General features: G+C 49.0%; 1 non-coding gene across 1 annotated transcript; it reads left to right on the top strand.

Annotated features, from left to right (window-relative positions):
• Window positions 1–219: 219 nt before the first annotated feature.
• Window positions 220–291, top strand: TRNAD-GUC. Its single transcript has one exon. It is a non-coding gene; the product is annotated as a tRNA-Asp (tRNA).
• Window positions 292–20,945: the final 20,654 nt, after the last annotated feature.

Raw genomic sequence — 20,945 nt, 5'->3', positions numbered from 1 at the left:
CCCCGACATCTCCAGTTGAAAAGGACTGGGCAGGAGGTGATGGGAAAGACCTCTGCTTGAGACCTTGGAGACCAGTAAAAAGGGGCTGTGGCTCAGTGGGAGAGCATCTTCTTGGCATGCAGAAGGTCCCAGGTTCAATCCCCAGCATCTCCAGTTAAAAGAGCTAGGCAGGAGGTGATGGGAAAGATATCTGCCTGAGACCTTGGACACCAGTAAAAAGGGGCTGTAGCTCAGTGGCAGAGCATCTGCTTGTCATGCAGAAGGTCCCAGGTTCAATCCCCAGCATCTCCAATTCAAAGGACCAGGCAGGAGGTGATAGGAAAGCCTGAGACCCTGAAGAGCTGTAAAGAGGGGCTGTGGCTCAGTGGTAGAGCATCTGCTTGGCATGCAGAAGACCCCAGGTTCAATCCCCAACATCTCAAGTCACAAAGAATGAAGTAGTAGGTGATGGGAAAGACCTCCACCTGAGACCCTGGAGAGCTGTAAGGAAGGGCTGTGGTTCAGTGGTAGAGAATCTGCTTGGCATGCAGAAGGCCCCAGGTTCAATCCCGAGCATCTCAAGTTCAAAGGACCAGGAAGGAGGTGATGGGAAAGACCTCCGCCTGAGACCCTGGAGAGCTGTAAAGAAGGGCTGTGGCTCAGTGGTAGAGCATCTGCTTGGCATGCAGAAGGCCCCAGGTTCAATCCCCAACATCTCAAGTCACAAAGAATGAAGTAGTAGGTGATGGGAAAGACCTTTGCCTGTGACCTTGAAGAGCCACTTCCAGTCTGAGCAGACACTACTGACTTTGATGGGCCAATGATCTGATTCAGTATAAGGCAGCTTCATGTGTTCATCTTGTGGCAATGAGTTCCACAAGGGAATGATTTCCACAAAAACCCTAGAGAGTGGCTGCCAGTCAGAGCAGACAGCACTGGCTGTGATAGACCAACGGTCTCCCTGACTCAGTAGAAGCTGCCTTTTGGGCTCAGTGGTAGAGCATCTGCTTGGCATGCAGTAGATCACAGATTCAATCCCTGGTATCTCCAGTTAAAAGGACCAGGCAGCAGGTGATGGGAAAGACCTCTACTTGAGACCCCAGAGATCTGTAAAGAGGGGCTGTGGCTCAGTGGAAGAGCATCTGCTTGGCATGCAGAAGGTCCCAGGTTCAATCCCCGGCATCTCCAGTTGAAAGTTCCAGGTAGCAGGTAATATGGAACACCTTCACCTGAGACCCTGTCAGAGTGGACTAGACTCACCTTGATAGACCAAGGAGCTGATTTGGTAGAAGGAATATGCTATTATAGAGTTTTAGTTTAGTTTAGTTTATTTCTACAGTCCTTAGACCAGTCATACAAAAAGAAGTACACCTTTAGGCTATTATAGAGTGTATCTAGCTCAGTGGTGGGACATCAGAAGGTCCCAGGTTCAATCCCTGGCATCTTCAGTTAAAAGGATCAGGTGACATGAATTTACGGAAAATGATTCACCGCATAAACTGGCAAAGATAGATGGAAGCTATAGTGACACTTGTTGGTGTTGTTGATTGACTAACACCGATTTACCTACATATGTGGTGGTTGTGTAGCACAAAAATATTGGTTGTCATTGGTGGAGTGTATGAAAAAGAGCATGAATATAGAATTCCCTTATTCTCCAGAGGTCATTTTGTTAAACCGTGTGTCTGTGCTTCCAAAGAAACAGCATAATACAATTTTGCATTTAATAACAGCGGATAGAATAGTTTATGCATGATACTGGGTTGGGAAAAAAAAACATTATTCTTAGCATAGCAGAGTACTGAAATGTAAAGAAACTTCTACGGTTATTAGATTGACCGTTGTTTTGTAAAGATGAAGACTTGGACCAATTGGCTCGCATTTGGCAACCTCTTTTTATTCTGAAAATTGATAACCATTGTTAGGATAGTTTCATGCATGTATTAGTTCTCCCATTCAATAGTTACGGCAGATTTCATACTGTCATCGTTTTTAATGTATGAGCAAAAATACTAATTTAAAAAAGGATCAGGTAGTAGGTGATATGAAGACCACTGAGAGCCAGTTTGGTGCAGTGGTTAAGTGTGCACGCTCTAATCTGGGAGAACCAGGTTTGATTCCCCTCTCCTCCACTTGCAGCTGCTGGATGACCTTGGGCAAGCCATAGCTCTGTCAGAGCTCTTTCAGCCCCACCTACCTCACAGGGTGTCTGTTGTGGGGAGGGGAAGGGAAAGGAGATTGTAAGTCACCCTGAGACTTCTTCAGGTAGTGAAGGGCAAGGTATAAATCCAATCTCTTCTTCATCTGCTTGGCACTCAGAAGGTCCCAGGTTCAGTCCCGGGCACCTCCAGTTAAAAGGACCAGGTAAGAGGTGATGGGAAAGACCTCCACCTGAGACCCTGAAGAGCTTTAAAGAGGGGCTGTCGCTCAGTTGCAGAGCCTCTGCTTGGCATGCAGAAGGTCCCAGCTTCAATCCCTGCCATCTCCAGTTAAAAAGGACCAGGCAGGAGGTGATGGGAAAGACCTCAGCCTGAGACCCTGGAGAGCCGCAGCTAGTTAGACCTTGATAGACCAGTGATTTGACCCAAGGTAAGGTGGCTTTGGTTAGGAAGAAGCTGTGGATCAGTGGTAGAGCATCTGCTTGGCATTTAGAATTCATAGAGTTGGAAGGGACCGCCAGGGTCATCTAGTCCAACCCCCTACACAATACAGGAAATTCACAACTACCTCCCCCTTACATCCCCGGTGACCCCTGCTCCATGTCCAGAAGATGGCAAAATACCTTCCAGGATCCCTGGCCAAACTGACCAGGAGCAAATTACTTCTGACCCCGAAGTGCTGATCCTCATTTCCCTGTCCATATAAGGAAGGTCCCAGGTTCAACCCCTGGCATCTCCAGTTAAAAGGACCAGGAAGTAGGTGATGTGAAAGAACTCTGCTCAAGATCCTGGAGCACCACTGCCTGACTGAGTAGACAGTGGTGACCTTGATGGATCAAGGGTCCTCTGTTCGGCATGCAGAAAGAAGGTCCCAGGTTCAATCCCCGGCATCTCCAATGAAAAGGACCAGGTAGGAGGTGATGTGAAAGACCTCCGCCTGAGACCCCGAAGAGCTGCTGACAATCAGAGCAGTCAAGACTGACCTTGGTGGACCAGGCTCTGCTCTGAAGGCACCTTCTCAAGTCCATTTCGATCACTGATAGCGAAGAGAAGGACTAATGGAGCCTTATTGATCTGTATGAAGCTGAGCACCGTGTTGTGCGTTTGGCACTCATTGTCCCAGCAGATGCAACAATTTTTCCTCTTCTTTAACACCCTTGCCAACGTGGAAAAACGCACACGATGCAAATACTGACACGCACCTCCATTTACACTTTCCAGGAGGGACACGCTAGACCTGTCTCTGGCTGTGGCCGGCTCCCGCTCGGTGGGAGAGGCAGCCCGCTGTGATTGGATGGCCGCCTGGGCGTCCCGCTAGGAGAGTGGCCCTTTGGCAACCCCTTACCGATCCAATTCTCACTTTGGCTGATTGCGGTAATAACAACTTGTGCAAATTTCCTGCCTCAACCTGAAATCTTCTCCAGCTCTGCAATGCAAATAATATAATGGTGTGATGAACAGAACGGCGGTGGGGATAATAAGAATAATAACAGGGATGATAGCTTTATTCAATGAATGAACGAGTGAGTGAATGAATCAAGCGAGCAAGGGGGGGGGAATAAGCGATATCATTCACAGGCTGAGGAAGCCGGGGTGAGGGGAGGGAGGGAGGGAGATAGATCTGGATATGAGGAGGGGAAAGGAATGGTTCGCACCCGGGTGAACTTTATTTGCCGCAGACTTGATATTTACTGAATTAGCTGTCACAAGAACGTCAGAAGAGCCCTGCTGGATCAGGCCAGTGGTCCACCTAATCCAGCATCCTGTCCCACACAGTGGCCAACCAGTTCCTCTGGAGGGGCCGACAATTTCCCCTGATAAGAACCTAAGAAGAGTACTGATGGATCAGTCCTGTGATGGTCCATCTAGTCCAGCATCCCGTCTCACAGAGTGGCCAACCAATTCCTCTGGAGGGCCTACAACATGGCATAGAGGCTGAGGCCTTCCCCTGAGAAGAGCATTAGAAGAGCCCTGCAGAATCAGACAACATGATATCTCACACTGTAGCCAACCAGTTCCTCTTGAGGGCCAACAACAGGGTGTAGATGCTGAGGCCTCCCCTGATAAGAACATCAGAAGAGCCCATTAGGATCCAACCAGTGGTCCATCTAGTCCAGCCTCCTGTCTCACACAGTGGCCAGCCAGGTCCTCTGGATGGCCAACAACAGGGTGTAGAGGCCGAGGCATTCCCCTGAGAAGAACATCAGAAGAGCCCTGCTGAATCAGACCAGTTCACTATCCTGTCTCACACAGTGGCCAATGAAAGTCCTCTGAGGGCCAACAGCAGGTCAAAGAGGCCGAGGCCTGCATAAGAACATAAGAGAAGCCAATGTTGGATCAGGCCAATGGCCCATCCAGTCCAACACTCTGTCACACAGTGGTCAAAAATACTAGGTGCCATCAGGAGGTCCATCAGTCCTCTGATGGTTCCTCCTAGCACCAGTATTCAGAGGCTTACTCTACTGGATTATGGCGGTTCCCTTTAGTAATTGTGGCCAGTGGCCATTGATAGACCTCTCCTGTCATGACTCTATCTTTATCCCCTTTGGAAGCCATCCTGCACTTAGGAACATCACTATGTCTCCCGGCAGTGAATTCCATAACGGAGTGACTCCTTGAACAAGGCAGTACCTCTTTCCCCCCCCCCCTGCTGACCCTATTGCCAATTGATGCTGGGGAATATGCATTCTGGGCAGGGGTCCTCTTGAGTGTTATTTTCCAAGGGGATTACTAGCCAGTTTGAGGAGGCAGGGCTGTATGGGGAGAAGACCCTGAATTCAGATCTTCCTGGTCCTTATAGGAGTTCCACACAACACTAGATGTCCACCAGGGGCAGACTGGGGAGGCAAAATGGCCCTGGCCCCACCCTTCTGGTGTAACGGGGAGTGAAGGCAGAAGAAGGCTGAACCCAGGCCCTTCCTCAAGCAGAGGAGGGAGGGAGGAGCAGGCTGTCTCATGTGTGGTGAAGGCTGCTTGCAGTGGGGGCGGGGGCGGGAAGGGCCGCGAAGTTGCAGCCAACTGATGGTGACTCCACAGGGTTTTCAAGGCATGAGGTTCAGAGGTGGCTTGCCATTGCCTGCCTCTGTGGAGCAACCTGTTGGATCCCCAAGCATCGAGAATAAATCCACGTTTTAAAGAAAAGCAAAATTTATTTCAAAGCTTTGGAAAGACACTCAAACACGTTCTTTGTTAGAACTGACTACAACCGGTTAGGGCAAACATGATAAAGGGATTTGAACCAGGTTCAGGACCAATGGGTCACTTTCCCGCTGGCGGGTGAAAGGAAACGGTTGCGCGCTCATTCTCTGAGAACCAGGCTATCTCCAGACATAATACAGGTGCAGTTCCCAGGCTCTAAAAGCAACAAGCTGGCAGTCAAGCTTACTCCCCCATCACATCCTCCAGTTGTTTGGCTTAGGCATTACAGCAGAGTAAAATACAGGCGCACAGGCAGGGAGGGGGGGGTTAGCAACTGTACAGAGATACAACTAACACAGAACACCATGGCAGCTCGCTGACACAACCCTGGACTTCCTTGGTGGTTGCCTGTGTCCATGTACTAACCAGGGCTGACCCTGGCCACTGCATAAGTTAGTCTGCTCTGGAGCCATCCCTTCCTGAGCTGAGACAAAAACGTGTGAGCCGGAGGCTAAAAAACTCTGAGCTAGCTCACACTAACTCAGCTTAGAGGGAACACTGGAGCTGACCCTTCTTAGCTTCAGAGATCTGATGAGATCGGGCTATCCAGGGCCTTCTAGGCAAGGGCAAGATACGAACAGGGGTGGTTTGCCTATTGCCTGCCTCTGCATAGCGACTCGGGACTCCCTTGGTGGTCTCCCATCCAAATACTCACTAGGGCTGACCCTGTTTAGCTTCAAAGTTCTGACGAGTTTGGGCTATCTTCGGCCATCTGTGTCCAGGCTCTCTTTGCAATAGCAGTGACTTTTGGCCATTGCAGACTCTGGCCATGGCTTAGTGGTAGAGCATCTGCTTGGCATGCAGAAGGTCCCACGTTTATTTATTTATTTATTTATTTATTTATTTATTTATTAGATTTATACCCCGCCCTCCCCCAGCAGGCTCAGGGCGGCTACAACAGAGGCAATTGCCATAACATCAACTAAAACAACATAAAAACTATCATTAAACAGTATAAAACAGACATTAAGTAAAGTGCGGTGCTCTTGATATTAAATTTTCTTATTTAAGTTCTCTTATTTAAGTGCAAACCCCGGCATCTTCAGTTAAAAGGACCAGGTAGGAGGTGATGGGAAAGAGCCAGTTTGGTGTAGTGGTTAAGGGCACAGCTCTAATCTGGGAGAACCGGGTTTGATTCCCCACTCCTCCACTTGCAGCTGCTGGATGACCTTGGGCAAGCCATAGTTCTGTCAGGGCTGCTCTTGAAAGAGCAGTTTTCAAAAGAGCTCTCTCAGTCCCACCTACTCACAGGGTTTCTGTTGTGGGGAGGGGAAGGAGTTTGTAAGCTACTCTGAGACTACGAGTGAAGGGGAGGGTATAAATCCAATTCCTCCTCCTCCTTTGCCTGAGACCCTGGAGAGCCACCACCCATCTGAGCAGATGATAATTCAGTGTTCCCTCTAAGCTGTGGAGTCTTGTGAGCAAAACTTTTACTCTGTGAGCTACTGGCATTAAAGTTGTGAGCGAGCAATTTTCCTTCTGCATAAATCAGTTTGCTTTGGAGCCATCCCTTCCTGAGTGAAGACAAAAACGTGTGAGCCGGAGGCTAAAATACTGTGAGCTAGCTCACACTCACTCAGCTTAGAGGGAACACTTAGAGGGAACTGACCTTGATGAGCTGAGTCTCTAACTGAGTATAAGGCAGCTCCATGTGTTCATGAGACCAGCAACCAGGACTCTGAGCCTTCTTTCTCTGTGACTTCTCATTCACAGGCCAGCTTGCACAATTGAGGCTTAAACGCTCAACCCACCGCCAGCGCCGGGTGCTGATTCACAAAAGAACTCAGCTGTCATTCTTCACAGCCTTCTCTCCCTCGGTGCGTTCCCAGTGCGCTCTCTCTCCCTCTCCGTTTACGCCAAGGTGCCCTGCTTAGGGATGAGCCGACCTTTACTTGGGGTGGCTGTCTCTCTCTCCACCAATTTAGTAATTCCACCGGAAACCTTTCTCAAAAACTCCAATGCCTTGGTGGGTAGTAAAACTTCTCTTTAACACATTTACCTCTTTACAGCCCCTTCATCCATGAGCATCCCTTTATCCGCCTCTCGGAGGATTAATCCCTTCGAGAGGAGGCAGCGTCTCCGTGCAGTCGTAACAAGCATCCTAAATTTCCAAGCCTGCTTGCGGATACCTGGGGGGGAGTTTATCTTTGAATGCAGGGCTCTTTGTGTGCATCTGAAGGCCTCTCCGCCAACATTAGAGATCATCCTCTTTTGAACTGGCAGGATATTCCTGTAAAACCGTTACCCTGTTTACCTTAAAAGAACCTCACACTCTTTTCCCCCCAAGAGCGCTGTTTAGAAATGGGGGGTTGTCTTATACTTGCATGAAACTCACAAGTATGTGCAGTTGGGGAGGAGAGTACTGTTAAGTCACAGCTGACTCAAGGCGATCTTGTTGGGTTTTCAAGGCAAGAGACGTTCAGAGGTAGTTTGCCGTTGCCTGCCTCTGCATAACAACCCTGGACTTCTTTGGTGGTCTCCCACCCAAGTACAAACCAAGTTTGACCCTGCTTAGCTTCTGAGGTCTGATGAGATCAGGCTAGCCTAGACCATCCAGGTCAGGGCAAGAGATGAACAGAGGTGGTTTGTCATTGCCTGCCTCTGCATAGCAACCCTGGACTTTCTTGGTGGCCCCCCATCCAAGACTAACCAGGGCCAACCCAGCTTTGGTTCTGAGATCTGATGAGATCGGGCTCACCTGGGCCATCCAGGTCAGGGCAAGAGATGAACAGAGGTGGTTTGCCATTGCCTGCCTCTGCGTAGCAACCCTAGACTTTCTTGGTGGCCCCCCATCCAAGACTAACCAGGGCCAACCCAGCTTTGGTTCTGAGATCTGATGAGATCGGGCTCACCTGGGCCATCCAGGTCAGGGCAAGAGATGAACAGAGGTGGTTTGCCATTGCCTGCCTCTGTGTAGCAACCCTGGACTTTCTTGGTGGCCCCCGATCCAAGACTAACCAGGGCCAACCCAGCTTTGGTTCTGAGATCTGATGAGATCGGGCTCACCTGGGCCATCCAAGTCAGGGCAAGAGATGAACAGAGGTGGTTTGCCATTGCCTGCCTCTGCATAGCAACCCTGGACTTCCTTGGTGGTCACCCATCCAAGCAGGGCTGACCCTGCTTAGCTTCCAAGATCTGGTGAGATCGAGCTAGCCAGGGCCATCCAGGTATGGTAAATGTACGGTATAAATGTATGATAATAAAATTGTGAATAAGTTTTTTTATTGGGGAGGGGTCATTGATTTAGGGTTCTCCTTTCTAGCTGTGGCATGACGTTCTTCCAGAATTATAACTGATCTCCTTGCTTCAGTTCCCCTGGAGGAAACTGCAACTTTGGAGGGTGGAATCTAGGGTGTACCATGGAAATTGCATCCCCACTGAGATCTCTCCCCTCCCCAAACCTCAACAGAAAATTTAGTGGGGGGCTGCCACAAGACACAGACAACTTATGGCGACCCCTTAGGGTTTTCAAAGCAAATGACGTTCTGTCAGAGTAGACTAGGCAATACTGAGTTTGATGGACCTGTTTCTGGATTAACGGCGCTGCGAACGGATGGGTCTTGGGTCGTCTCCGACCTGCTAGTCTCCTCTTCGTTCTCCTTGGAGCTACCCGGCGATCGGGTGAGCTCTGCTTCACTTCCTGGAGGGAGGCAAAGTGGCAGGGGGCGTTGCCCCCCCCGTGTTGATGGCAATCGCGGGGGTGATGCTAGTTTGTCCCGAAGCAGGAGTGAAGACCTAGAGGAACAGGGCTTCCGTGTTCCCAAAGCAGCGACCAGCCCTTTTAAAAGTATTTAAAGCAAGTCGCACATCGTACTTTGGTTATTTTTTCATGTATATACTAGAAATAATGCCCGTTGCGGAAATAAATACAACGAGATCTAGAAAGAGGCTCTGGGAGAGTGCTCTGGCTTTGGGCAAACAGTGTCAGTTTCCTGTGGCGACCTCAGCAGGGTTTAATGACAGAGTCCACTGTTTTCTCCAGAGGGACTGATCTGTGCTACCTGAAGAGCATTTGTATGTTTGAGTTATCTGTAGCCCTCACCTGGAGAGTGGTAACCATTGTTACCCATTCTCCTCTCCCCTATGAGGTATGTTATGCAACTGAAAATTCCAACTGCCTTGCGGGGGGGGGGGAGTTTGAGGTGTGGAATGGACTGAAGTCCAATCAGCTTCCATATGCAAAAGACCAGGTTGTCGCAGCAGTTGTGGTGTGGGCGGGACCCGGGCTTTGCCTTCTGATTGGTGGCAATATATGCTGAGGAGCAGTGCCATCAGCCATACACTAAGGGAGTGCATTTTAGAATTAGAACTTTGGCACCCACTATTCAATTATATATAAGGAGAGATATACAAGATGTTGGAGACTCTGATTTAAAACGCCCCTTTAGTTATCCCCAATTATTTTGTGAAAGCGGCTACGAAAAGTGAGGGGGAGTGACTGTTGCGCAGAAACGGAGAAGAGGGGCAAGGAAATAGAAAATGCATGCCTGACTCTAAAGTATTTGCCAACTAGAGTAAGAGTGGTGGAAAAAGTGAAAGAAATCTGCTGAAAGGAGTGGGGAATCCCCAAAAGGAGTGGGGAACTTAAGTAAAGGGTGTGTAACAAGGCTATATTTGAGAAAGTTACTTAAGGAGGAGTGAGAAAATGGCGGCGGCAGCAGCACAGGATGAGGATGATTTGGGTTTAAATAAACAAATCGAAGACCTTACTGTTGAACAATTCAAAAAGTTTTTGGAAGAAACAATTAAACAAACAGTAACAACAGCCTTTAAAAATCTGCTTGAAGGACCACAGGCTTTACTTTACACCACCTAAAGAAATTGATAAGTTTGAGGCCAAAAATACAACAGAGAAAGGGACATTTTGTAAAATGCCAAGTGAAGAAAAGGAAGGAACTAAGAAGATGTGGAAAGCACTCCAAATGTTACAAAAGAACGACGACTGAGTTATGGAAATGGAGAAGGCAGAAATTGGACTTGAACTCACATGAATTCAAGAATTTTAGACATCTAAAGGAAGTTGAGAAGGAAGAAGAGGTAACAGAGAGATGGAGAAAGAATATGAGACAAGAGACTTATTTGGGTATAAATGTCCTTTCTCTTTAATAGATAATGGTTCTGAAAGAAAGGAATGATGACTTTGTGTAACTTTGCAATATGTAGTGTCACAGTAATTGGGGGACTGTAGAGTAATTATAATGAATTAGTGAAGTTGAAATGGAATTAATTAGATTATTGGGGTTATATTTGGCACATAGGATAGAGTATAAATTAGGTAATGGGATTTAAATGTGTTTTGAATAGAATTGCATTTTTTGTATTTAAACAGAGTTCAATTTGTGGGGGAAATGTTGATTTCTGGAGTTGTAGTAACTGAGTGACCTTAATAAGGTGTAGAATACTCAAAAGCTACTATTTAAAACTTTTTTGTAAAATCTGGTCATTCCATATTAATGAATTAATGAGGGTGTAATAGGGAGTATTGTGTTAATTTGTGATAATAATTTCTAGTTATAATTTGATTTTTAGGAAGTAATTGTGTTTTTATTGCATATTCATAGTTAGCAGATTGAGAAAAAACTTGAATGATGAAGGAAAAAAAGGTATATCAATGGAATATTAAAGGAACTATAATTGGAATTAGGATGGTGATTAAATAATAAGTGTCAGGTATGGGGATAATTAGCTGTTTGAATCTTTGGTCTTTGGCTTCAGGTTAGATAATCTGAAAAAGTTACCAGATATAATACGGGAGCAAAAAGGTTTGAAATGCGCGATTTGAAATTATATCGGTAGTAATATTATCTATAAGAGATTAATGAATTTAACAAGTATGGTATGGTTTTGTAGATGTGCCTAAAATATGTATTTGCATTTTCTTGTGTCTTGTTTGTTTGTTTGGGAAATTAATAAATAGATTATTAAAAAAATACTGAGTTTGATGGACCAAGTGTGGTCTGATTCAGTAGAAGGCAGCTTCATATACTCACGTGTTCATGAGAAGGGAGGGCAGGAAGGGTTGTATCAGTGCTTAGTTCTTTTTGGCCCTTTTTTACACACCCAGGGAAATGCCGATCACCACTTTGGGGTCAGGAAGCAGTTGTTCTCCAGGCCAGTTTGGCTGGAGATCCTGGAGTTTGGGTTTTTTGGTGGGCGTGGAACAGGGGTCACTGGGGTGTGTGGGGGAGGTAGTTGTGAATTCCCTGCATTGTGCAGGGGGTTGGACTAAATGACCCTGGAGGTCCCTTCCAACTCTGATTCTATGAGATCGGGCTTGCCTCGGCCATCCAAGGCAAGAGATGAGCAGAGGTGGTTGGCCACTGCCTGCCTCTGCATAGCCACCCTGGACTTGCTTGTTGGTCTCCCATCCAAATACTCACCAGGACCACCCTGTTTAGCTGTCCGTGGTGCTGAACTCTCCAGCCCTATTTAGGCAGTCTGCATAAAGTGCTTTCGAGTCCCAGCTGACTCCTGGAGACCCTGTAGGGTTTTCAAAGCAAGAAGGGTTAAGAGGTGGTTTGCCATTGCCTACCTCTGCATAGCAACCCTGGGCTTCCTTGGTAGCCTCCCATTCAAATACTAGTCAGGGCTGATCCTGCTTAGCTTCTGAGATTGGATGAGATAGGGCTAGCCTGGGCCATCCAGGTCAGGCAAGGGATGGGCCAGAAGTGGCTTGCCATTCCCTGCCTCTGCATAGCAACCCTGGACTTCCTTGGTGGTCTCCCATCCACATACCCTGGTTAGTTTCTGAGATTTGACGAGTTCAGACTAGCCTGGGCCATCCAGGAGAAAGCAAGAGAGGTTCTGAGGTGGCTGGCCATTGCCTGCCTCTGCGTAGCAACCCTGGACTTCCTTGGAAGTGTCTCGCCCACGTACTAACCAGGGCCGACTCTGCTTCGCTTCCAAGGTCTGATGAGATTGGGCTAGCTGGGGCTATCCAGGTCAGGCACAAAGTTACCAAGCTGGAATTGGTAACCCGACTAACATTCAGTGTTGTCTTCCTGTTGGGTAAACATGGTAGTTATTGATTGGACATGATTGCTCTCTTTACGTGTTTGAAGGGCTGTCACTTAGAGGAGGGCAGGGAGCAATTCCTGTTGGCAGGAGAGGAGAGGACTCACAATAAATTTAATTTAAGGGTGGGAAGGGATCTTAGGGAACACCTTTTCCCTCAGTAAAAGCTGTTTCGGGAGGTGGTGAGCTCCCCCTCCCTGGCAGTCTTTAAGCAGCGGCTGGACAGACCCTTGTCAGGGATGCTCTGGGCTGATCCCGCACTGAGTAGGGGGTCGGACTATGTGGCCTGTATGGCCCCTCCCAACTCCGAGATTCTATGGTTCTATAATTTATTTATGAGACAGACCTACTCTTGGGAGACGCTCAAGGGGCCTGGAGTTGAAGGGTCTATTTGTCAGCCATAGTGACGGGGTGATCCTCAACACTGAAGGACAGTGCTGGGATCTGGTGGATCGCTGGCAAACTTCAGTGGGAAGGTAACCGTGTGCCTCGGCATTTAGTCTTTGGACAATACTGGCTCTTCGACTTGGAAATGGAGATGGGCACCGCCCCCTAGAGTCGGTTTCGACTGGCTTTCAAGCAAGGGAAACCTTTACCATTACCTTTACCCATGGGTAATTTCGTAGAAAAAGAGGTGCAGGAGCTCATTAGCATAACTCATTGCATATGCCACACCCCCTGACATCACTGGAAGTGTGTCAGAAGGCAACACCCACTGCTCAGGCTCCACTGGACTCTTTTGGATTGCTAGCTATTGGGGGGGGGGACGTGCAGATCTGTCCTCGCAGAGGAGGGAGAGCTCATACCTGAATAAAACTTGGTCTTAGAGGTGCCACTGGACTGTTTTGGACCGGGGGGGCGGGGGGGCTCTGCGACTTACCTGGCTGCTTCTCACTCTGACTGAGGGCTGCTGGGAGCAGGGGGTGGGACTTGTTGCATGTGCCCGCCCACTGGGCTCTTTACTGCTGGAGCTCCGCTCCTGTGCGCTCCTGCAGGAAATGACCCCTGCCTTTACCTTTACTTTCTGTTCACCAAGCAGATGCTCCACCACTGAGCCACAGCCCCATGTGTCTCCAAACCTTGAGGCTGGTTCAATACTGCTGGACCCCAGGCTGAGGTCTTTCACATCAACTCTTACTCGATGCCCTCAATGGGAGATGTCAGGGCTTGAACCCGGGGCCTTCTGCTTGCCAAGCCGAAGCTCCGCCACTGAGCCACGTCCCCCTTCTCCCCAGGCCGTGTTCTGCCACCAAGGTTTCTACAGGAGCCTTGCTCACACTCGGAGAGAACGCCTCCAGCTGCTCTGTGCTGTATTTAAATCTGAAGACATCTGCATGCAGATGAAAATCCGCAAAAGGGCAGCTCCAGGAAATTGGATCTGACTCGCCGCCACGCCGGAGAGTGGCACCTGGTAAATTGATTCTGAGCCCCTCTGGCTGCCGGGCCGTCACCCGCCAGCACTGCCTGTTGTGAAGGCGCAGTGGAGAGAAGACCAGCGATGGAAATGAGGCCTCTAATTAAGGGACTGTGCATGGCCCGGCTCAGGCTGGGTGCAGGAAGGTGGCTGGTAGAGCGTCGGCCGCTGCACACAGCAAGGGGAGGATTCGGTTCCAGGGGAGAATTTTCGAACCAGGGATCGAAACCGGTATGTAACATACAATTTGCCGCAGCCACAATTCCCTGTGCTCCGGTGAACTCGGAATGGCATTGATTTTGCCCAACGAACCTAGGAATGACCACCCATTCTCAGAAATGGGTCTGTCACTCGCTTGGTTTCACGGTTAGAATGACAGAGTGGGATCTTGGAGAGCCACGTTTGAATCCCCCCACCCCTGCTGTGGAATTCTGCTGGGTGGTCTGGGGCTAGTCACATCCTTTCAGCCTAGCCTACCTCCCAGGGTTGTTGCGGGGATAAAATGGAAGAGGGGGGAATGGTGTCCTCCTTGAGCTTGAAGGGGGAGGAGAAGAAGGAGAAGGAGAAGAGGAGGAGGAGATTGGATTTATACCCCGCCCTTCACTACGCGAAGGAGTCTCAGAATGGCTTACAATCTCCTTTCCCTTCCCCTCCCCACTACAGGCACAATGTTCCCTCTAAGCTGTGGACTCTTGTGAGCAAAAACTCTACTTTGTGAGCTCCTGGCATTAAAGCTGTGAGTGAGCGATTTGGCTGCTGCATAAATTAGTTTGCTCTGGAGCCATCCCTTCCTGAGCTAAGACAAAAAGGTGTGAGCTGGAGGCTAAAAATCTGTGAGCTAACTCACAGTAACTCAGCTTAGAGGGAACACTGCCTGTGAGGTAGGTGGGGCTGAAAAAGCTCTTTCAAGAACTGCTCCTGAGAGAACAGCTCTGAGAGAACTTGTGACTGACCCAAGGTCACTCCAGCAGATGCATGTGGAGGAGTGGGGAATCAAACCTGGTTCTCCCAGATTAGAGTCTGCGCTCCTAACCACTACACCAAACTGGCTCTCTCCTTGAGCTCCTAGAAGAAGAGAGGGATTAAAAGACCTGGATAGGCCAGGGCAGCCTGATCTTGGAAGCTAAACAGGGCTGACTCTGGCAAGTTCTTGGAAGGGCGACCTCCAAGGAATACCAAGGCTGGGACGCAGAGGCAGATCATATCAAGCCACCTCTCTGAAAAAATGCCCAAGCCCCCAGTCGGGGTCACCAGAAGTCAACCATGACTTCCAGGCAAGCACACAAAACACACACACACATCTCTACGGTTGCTTGCTGGGATTCCAACTCTGGGTTGGGAGATTCCTCGGGATTTGGGGGTAGAACCTGGGGAAAGCAGGGTTTGGGGAAGGGAGGGACCTCTGTGGAGTATAACACCATAGAGAGCCCTCCCTCCAGAGCAGCCATTTTCTCCGGGGGGAGCTGATCTCTGTCGTCTGGAGCGCAGCTGTAATTCCAGGAAGTCTCCAGGCCCCACCTGGAGGTTGGCAACCCTACTCCCCCACTAGTAGAGAAACATTGGGAAGCCAGGGCTCTGAATGGTTGGGGGGGAGGCCCCCGACAGCAGAAGGGAGGGTTTTTCCATTATACCGGTACACCCCTGGATAACTTTTGCAGTGAAAATGTGAATTACATTTAAAAAATCAGCATAGCAGCAGTTCCATCTGGCAATTTTCCATCTTTCATGGTACAGTCAGGCTTCTGTTATGGGGGGGGGGGGCTGCAGCCACTGACCCACAGTTAATTGACTTAAAGTTTTGGTTGATGAAGGAGGAAGAGGAGGAGGAGGAGATTGGATTTATACCCCGCTGCCCTTCACTACCCAAAGGAGTCTCAGAGTGGCTTACAAACTCCTTTCCCTTCCCCTCCCCACAACAGACACCCCCTGTGAGGGAGGCAGTGTTCCCTCTAAGTTGAGTTAATGTTAGCCGGCTCACAGTTTTTTAGCCTCTGGCTCACACATTTTTGTCTTCGCTCAGGAAGGATGGCTCCGGAACAAACTAATTTATGGAGTAGCCAAATCCCTTGCTCACAACTTTAATGCTCACAAAGTAGAATTTTTGCTCACAAGACTCCACAGCTTAGAGGAAGCACTGGAGGGAGGTGGGGCTGAGAGAGAGCTCTCAAGGATTGCCCATGAGAGAACTGCTCTGAAAGAACTTATGACTGACCCAAAGTCACACCGGTAGCTGCATGTGGATGAATGGGGAATCAAACCCGGTACTCCAAGAGAACACGACACCAAACTGGCAGAGGGTCCGCAATTTAATGACATGAGAGACTTTCAGCAGCCACATCAGTGCTAGTGTAGGATTCTTTGCGTGCCCAAAATGAGACACGCCACTTCATCTCTTGGCTATAACCCAAATTCCCAGGCTTGTGTGGGTTCTGGATCTTGCCTATGATTGACAGGTGCTAACTTCCATTGGCTTGCACACTCGTAGGGGTGTTAGACTGTGGATAAACTCTTTGGCTCCCAAAAGCAGAGCTTTCAGGCTGGTTACCCCAGCGGCGTGCGCACTCTGGGGTTCAGCCAACAGCCATTCTGCTCCCCAAGGCAATGGGGGAAAATAAACCAGGCTGGGGGGGGGGGGACACAACTCAGGTCTCTTTTCAAGGGCTGGTGCCGCTTTGGCATCCTCTTCAGAGAATTCCCAGCAGATAGTTTTTGACAGATGCCAGGAAATTGGCTCACATTCTTCCAGGTTCCTTTGTTAGCTGGAGGCTCGAGACTGATATGATGGGATCCTAAGTGGAGTTACACGCTTCTAAGCCCATTGAAAACAATGGACTTAGAAAGGGGAAAGTCTGCCTAGGGATCACATTGATGGTGAATTGGATAAACCTTTCCCTTCTCCATTTCTCCCAACTGGTTTGTTTTTTTTAAATTTCAGATTTCTCCACATTTAGGAAGCCAACTAATTTTGACATTTTAATGAGAGCCAGTTTTGTGTAGGAGCACAGACTCTAATCTGTGAGGACCGAGTTTGATTCCCCACTCCTCCACTTGCAGCTGCTGGATGACCTTGGGTCTACTGGTCTATCATGGTCTAACTGGCAGTGGCTCCCCGGGGTCTCAGGCAGAGGTCTTTCACATCACCTATTTGTCTGGTCCTTTTTAACTGGAGATGCCAGGGATTGAACCTGGGACCTTCTGCATGCCAAGCAGAGGCTCTGCCACTGAGCCACAGCCCCTCTTCACAGCTCTCCAGGGTCTCAGATGAGGGTCTTTCCCATCACCTCCTGCCTGGTCCTTTTTAACTGGATATGCTGGGGACTGAACCTGGGACCTCCTGCATGCCAAGCAGAGGCTCTACCACTGAGCCACAGCCCCTCCTTACAGCTCTCCAGGGTCTCAGGTGGAGGTGTTTCCCATCACCTCCTGCCTGGTCCTTTTTAACTGGAGATGCCGGGGATGAACCTGGGACCTCCTGTATGCCAAGCAGATGCTCTGCCACTGAGCCACAGCCCCTCTTCACAGCTCTCCAGGGTCTCAGATGAGGGTCTTTCCCATCACCTCCTGCCTGGTCCTTTTTAACTGGATATGCTGGGGACTGAACCTGGGACCTCCTGCATGCCAAGCAGAGGCTCTACCACTGAGCCACAGCCCCTCCTTACAGCTCTCCAGGGCCTCAGGTGGAGGTGTTTCCCATCACCTCCTGCCTGGTCCTTTTTAACTGGAGATGCCGGGGATGAACCTGGGACCTCCTGCATGCCAAGCAGATGCTCTGCCACTGAGCCACAGCCCCTCTTCACAGCTCTCCACGGTCTCAGATGAGGGTCTTTCCCATCACCTCCTGCCTGGTCCTTTTTAACTGGATATGCTGGGGCCTGAACCTGGGGCCTCCTGCATGCCAAGCAGAGGCTCTACCACTGAGCCACAGCCCCTCCTTACAGCTCTCCAGGGCCTCAGGTGGAGGTGTTTCCCATCACCTCCTGCCTGGTCCTTTTTAACTGGAGATGCCGGGGATTGAACCTGGGACCTCCTGCATGCCAAGCAGATGCTCTGCCACTGAGCCCTGCCACCTCCCTGTTCCAAGGAACCTATATTGAACTGCACTTTCCATTTCAAAACTGAGGATTTTAATTCCTGCCTTCTTTTGCTTTGCCTGTCGGCTGAAAAGGCCTCTCTCGAAATGGCGCGTCTCTCCTTGGCGTTCCCCTACCCCGCTTCCAGTCTGCTGTGCTCATTTTCTGAGAATCAAAGCTTCCTTTGCCGGTTCTTAACCAAACACCAAAGAAATTAGCAACAATGCCAGTTTCCTCTTGCAAGAGCAAAAATAGTCGTAATAATTTCAGCAATTACTTAATTAGCTTCATTTACTTAAAAGCGTGGCCCGGCATAGGAAAGCACTTCTTTGCATTGCTTTGAGGAGGAGAATCAATATTCCAGCTACTCTTCTATTTTCTGCATGGTGCCTCTTCCCCTGACGTGCGTTCTTCATTCTGCCAAGAGAGAACAGGCAGCATTCCACAGCTTTAACTGAGGGCGTAGAGTTGCCGAGCTGGGAAATTCCTAGAGATTTGGGGGAGGAGCCTGAGCAGGGTGGGGTTTCGGCAGGTAAACGGCCTCAGCAGAGCCCGCCCTCCAGAGCAGCCATTTTCTCCAGGGCAACTGGTCTCGGTCATCTGGTGATCAGCTGGAATTCCATGAGATCTCCAGGACACCCCACCGGAGGTGGGTAACCATATTAGGGCAAGGTCTGATCCGGCTTTCCCCTTCCTAAATGGCCAGGATATTATTATTATTTTTATTCTCTCATGAACAGTCCTCAAGAGAGCTCTCTCAGCTCTGCCTACCTCACAGGGTGTCTGTTGCAGAGAGGGGAAGGGAAGGTGATTGTAAACTGCTTTGAGATACAGGAGGCCTGCTGGGTGACCTTGGGCCAGTCCCAGCTCTCTCAGAGCTGTTCTCTCAAGAGAAGTTTCTGTCAGAGGTCTCTCATACCTCACAGGGTGTCTGTTGTGGAGAGGGGAAGGGGAAGGAGATTGCAAACTGCTCTGAGACTCCTTTGGGTAGTGAAGGGTGGGGTATAAATCCAATCTGTTGTTGTTGTTGTTGTTGTTGTTGTTGTTGTTGTGGCTATATCACATTCATATCCCGCTTCCTCCCTCCTGAATGGGACTCAGGGTGGCGAACAGCATATAAAATACACAAAGGATAACAATAAATAAACTTTAAACATCCATCCCCATCAAAATATGTCCACTATCAAGCAGGGTCAGATGTGAGGATGGTGAAGAGGATAGTGAAGGAGACCCAGCTGAGCTCCGAGCAGGAGAAGGAGACAGAGCTGCTAGAGGGGTGAGTGTTTTTTTACTTGCTTTCAGCTGAGGGGATTCAGCTGAGAATATTGTGTGGGAAAACTGTGTTTGGGAGTGTGTGAAAGCACTTAGAGTTGTTGCAGAGTCCTGGCTGATTGAGAGACGGAGAGGAAGGGGCATTGTTTGACTGTGATTGACTGTGATTGAGAGGAAGAGGAAGTGGAAGGGGCATTGTTTTGCCTGTGATTGAGTGCCTGGGTGAATTTGAATAGCTGCTGCCCGCCCTCTGCTGGGGGAGGCCTCTATTTAAGGAAGCACCTTGCCAAAGGCAGAGGAGACCCAGCTGAGCTCTGAGCAGGAGCAGGAGACAGAGCTGCTAGATGGGTGAGTGTTTTTTTTTACTTGCTTTCAGCTGAGGGTATTCAGCTAAGGATATTGTGTGGGAAAATTGTGTTTGGGAGTGTGTGAGAGCACTTAGAGTTGTTGCAGAGTCCTGGCTGATTGAGAGACGGAGAGGAAGGGGCATTGTTTGACTGTGATTGACTAATTCAGTATTTATTATATTGGCTGATATGATAAAGACCTCCACCTGAGACCCTGGAGAGCTGTAAAGAGGGGCTTTGGCTCAGTGGTAGATCCTTTGCTTGGCATACAGAAGGTCCAAGGTTCAATCACTGGCATCTCCAGCTGAAAGGACCAAGAAGTAGGTGATGGGAAAGATCTCCACCTGAGACCCTGGAGAGCTGTGAAGAGAGGCTGTGGCTCAGTGGTAGAGCCTCTGCTTGGCATGCAGAAGGTCCCGGGTTCAATCTCCAGCATCTCCAGTTAAAAGGACCAGATAGGAGGTAGTGTGAAAGACTGCTATCTGCTTGAGGACACTCTAGCTATGACTAAGATAGCCACACAGGTGCTTTTTGGACCTAAAGTAGATGTTCTAATTCAGCAGCTGTGTATTTGGCACCAGACACATGTCTTTCATCTTTAGAGGCCTCACAAACATCTTTGTCTTGTGTCTTTTGATTTTGCTGCTTAACCTTCCTTTTCTTGGTCCAATACCAATTTATGGGTTATTTGATTGTAATCTGTATTATTGTTATGTGTACCTCAATATTGTGTGACCTCTGAAGAAGGCCCTCAGTCCTCTGAAGAAGGCAGGAGGTGATGGGAAAGACCTCCGCTTGAGACCCAGGAGAACTGTAAAGAGGGGCTGTGGCTCAGTGGCGGAACCTCTGCTTGGCATGGAGGAGGTCCCAGGTTCAATCCTTGGCACCTCCAGTTGAAAGGATCAGGTAGGAGATGGTGTGAACGACCTCAGCCTGGGACCCTGGAGAGCTGCTGCTAGTCTGAGTTGACGACTGTCTTCAATGGATCAAGGGTCTGATTCAGTATAAGGCAGCTTCATGGGATCAAGTGAGGCTAAATTATTTAGAAGACACGGAGTTCTAACTAATGATGCAATGCTCTAGTTTTATTTATCTCTGTAATTTGAAAAGGTGATCTCGGTGAGCTTTGAAGTTACATACCACCGGAACGAAACACGATAGAAATGTCAATAAAATAACAAAAACAAGATTTAAACATAATAGAATTAAACTGTGGCGGACGAGTTAACAGAGCACGGCAAAGCTGGAAGATAAAAATAAGCTGTTACAGGATAATCAAAAGGGTCTGCCCTGCCCCACGAAATCTCCAAAGCAACAGCGCTGGGTGGGGGGTGGATTTCTTGGAGGGAGGCCGTTGGAGACTTCTGGTACAGACTGAGAACAGTGGTTAACCATTTGATCTCTGCGAATTCAAAGACTCGTATTTGCAGGTAAACGAGAATGGAGACTGGCTGGAAGGAAGGATACGGGAGGGGAGTTGTGGTGTTTCGGA

This window comes from Gekko japonicus, unplaced genomic scaffold, assembly GCF_001447785.1.
Source record: "Gekko japonicus isolate JY-2015 unplaced genomic scaffold, Gekko_japonicus_V1.1 scaffold196, whole genome shotgun sequence".
Taxonomy (NCBI): Eukaryota; Metazoa; Chordata; class Lepidosauria; order Squamata; family Gekkonidae; genus Gekko; species Gekko japonicus.
Note: the sequence above shows the minus strand (reverse complement) of the source record. Positions and strands in the feature narration are given on the sequence as shown.